The sequence below is a fragment of the Terrapene carolina genome, unplaced genomic scaffold (assembly GCF_002925995.2).
Source record: "Terrapene carolina triunguis isolate 2854851 unplaced genomic scaffold, T_m_triunguis-2.0 Scaffold130, whole genome shotgun sequence".
Taxonomy (NCBI): Eukaryota; Metazoa; Chordata; order Testudines; family Emydidae; genus Terrapene; species Terrapene triunguis.
In genome coordinates, this window is record NW_020664481.1 from 22,209,905 (window position 1) to 22,213,131 (window position 3,227).

The following is a 3,227-nucleotide window of genomic DNA, read 5'->3' on the forward strand; positions in this document are numbered from 1 at the left end:
GGATTTTGGTAAGCTCAGAGAGCTGATAGGTAAGGTCCCATGGGAATCAAGACTGAGGGGAAAAACAACTGAGGAGAGTTGGCAGTTTTTCAAAGGGACACTATTAAGGGCCCAAAAGCAAGCTATTCCGCTGGGTAGGAAAGATAGAAAATGTGGCAAAAGACCACCTTGGCTTAACCACGAGATCTTGCATGATCTAAAAAATAAAAAGGAGTCATATAAAAAATGGAAACTAGGACAAATTACAAAGGATGAATATAGGCAAACAACACAGGAATGCAGGGGCAAGATTAGAAAGGCAAAGGCACAAAATGAGCTCAAACTAGCCACAGGAATAAAGGGAAACAAAAAGACTTTTTATCAATACATTAGAAACAAGAGGAAGGCCAAGGACAGGGTAGGCCTACTGCTCAGTGAGGAGGGAGAAACAGTAACAGGAAACTTGGAAATGGCAGAGATGCTTAATGACTTCTTTGTTTCGGTCTTCACTGAGAAGTCTGAAGGAATGCCTAACCTAGTGAATGCTAATGGGAAGGGGGGTAGGTTTAGCAGATAAAATAAAAAAAAAAGAACAAGTTAAAAAGCACTTAGAAAAGTTAGATGCCTGCAAGTCACCAGGGCCTGATGAAATGCATCCTAGAATACTCGAGCTAATAGAGGAGGTATCTGAACCTCTAGCTATAATCTTTGGAAAATCATGGGAGACAGGAGAGATTCCAGAAGGATGGAAAAGGGCAAATATAGTGCCCATCTATAAAAAAGAAATAAAAACAACCCAGGAAACTACAGTTAGTTTAACTTCTGTGCCAGGGAAGATAATGGAGCAAGTGGTTAAGGAAATCATCTGCAAACACTTGGAAGGTGGAAAGGTGATAGGGAATAGCCAGCATGGATTTGTAAAGAACAAATCATGTCAAACCAATCTGATAGCTTTCTTTGATAGGATAACGAGTCTTGTGGATAAGGGAGAAGCGGTGGATGTGGTATACCTAGATTTTGGTAAAGCATTTGATACAGTCTTGCGTGATATTCTTATCGATAAACTAGGCAAATACAACTTAGATGGGGCTACTATAAGGTGGGTGCATAACTGGCTGGATAATCGTACTCAGAGAGTAGTTATAAATGGTTCCCAATCCTGCTGGAAAGGTATAACAAGTGGGGTTCTGCAGGGGTCTGTTTTGGGACAAGCTCTGTTCAATATCTTCATCAACGACTTAGATATTGGCATAGAAAGTACGCTTATTACGTTTGCAGACGATACCAAACTGGGAGGGATTGCAAATGCTTTGGAGGATAGGGTCATAATTCAAAATGATCTGGACAAATTGGAGAAATGGTCTGAGGTAAACAGGATGAAGTTTAATAAAGACAAATGCAAAGTGCTCCACTTAGGAAGGAACAATCAGTTTCACACATACAGAATGGGAAGAGACTGTCTAGGAAGGAGTACGGCAGAAAGGGATCTAGGGGTTATAGTGAACCACAAGTTAAATATGAGTCAACAGTGTGATGCTGTTGCAAAAAAAGCAAACATGATTCTGGGATGCATTAACAGGTGTGTTTTGAGCAAGACACGAGAAGTCATTCTTCCGCTATACTCTGTGCTGGTTAGGCCTCAACTGGAGTATTGTGTCCAGTTCTGGGCACCGCACTTCAAGAAAGATGTGCAGGAATTGGAGAGGGTCCAGAGAAGAGCAACAAGAATGATTAAAGGTCTAGAGAACATGACCTATGAAGGAAGGCTGAAAGAATTGGGTTTGTTTAGTTTGGAAAAGAGAAGACTGAGAGGGGACGTGATAGCAGTTTTCAGGTATCTAAAAGGGTGTCATAAGGAGGAGGGAGAAAACTTGTTCATCTTAGCCCCTAAGGATAGAACAAGAAGCAATGAGCTTAAACTGCAGCAAGGGAGATTTAGGTTGGACATTAGGAAAAAGTTCTTAACTGTCAGGGTGGTTAAACACTGGAATAAAATGCCTAGGGAAGTTGTGGAATCTCCATCTCTGGAGATATTTAAGAGTAGGTTAGATAAATGTCTATCAGGGATGGTCTAGACAGTATTTGGACCTGCCATGAGGGCAGGGGACTGGACTCGATGACCTCTTGAGGTCCCTTCCAGTCCTAGAATCTATGAATCTATGAATAACATACAAACAGAGTGATGGCCTTTTTTTCCTTCCTTTTTGAAGGGGATGGGGATTGGTGGGTATTTTATTATTAAAAAAACTGTAGCAAAGGCATTCTAATGTGTGAGTAGGAGTATAATACCTTTGTCTTCATAGTTCTGCTTTTAAATCCATCAGTTCCATTTGCAAACCAAGGTTCCAGGCCCTGAATCAGATCTGCTTGAGTGACCCCTTTTGCACACGTAGAGGGCCCTGGATTACAGTGGGTCTTGACACAGGCACAGTGCTTTGGCTGTATGGATCCAATTGCAGGATTGTGGCGTAAAACTTCATTTGGGTTTTAACACAAGAAACGTTGGGGGTAAACACTGCTTCTAGGCATTTGTGTTAATTGGGCTTGGATTAATTATACTATTAAAGCATTTAACCTTGAAGAAGATAAGTACAGAAAAAGGAGGCTAATGATTTTCCAATCTCATGTGATATTGCGCTACTTGCGTATAGCACATAAATTACTATAATAGCCCTGTTTTTGCTAATACCATTACCAGGAGAGATGGGGCATAACTTTCTTAATATTTTAAAAATAATCATTCTAAATACTAGAGAGACAAGGTGGGAGAGAAACAGGCTTTTGAGCCACACAGAACTCTTCAGATGTGAAGAAGAGCTCTGTGTGGCTCAAAAACCTGTCTCTCTCATCAAGTTGGTCCAGTAAAAGATACTACCTCACCCACCTTGTCTCTCTAATATCCTGGGACCAACATGGCTACAACTACACTGCATACAACATTCTTAATACTAGTCAGTCTCGGTTTTCAAAATGGTTTCAACAATATTACGCCTCTGCAAAGCTGGCACAATTGTGCTTGTAACAAATTTTGGAAATTGCTGGTTTTGTAGTGAAGAAGGTACCTAAAAGGGGCTGTAAGAAGCAGCAACAGCAAAAAAATAAAAATCTTAACATGTCTATGTCTCTTTGTTAGACTCTAGAATCCATGCCTGAATACGAGGACTGTAAGTTTTACTGCTTCTGAATATACGTGGTGGCTAGCAGGATTTCGAACAATCTTTGAAATGTACATTTTGTTTTTACAGGTT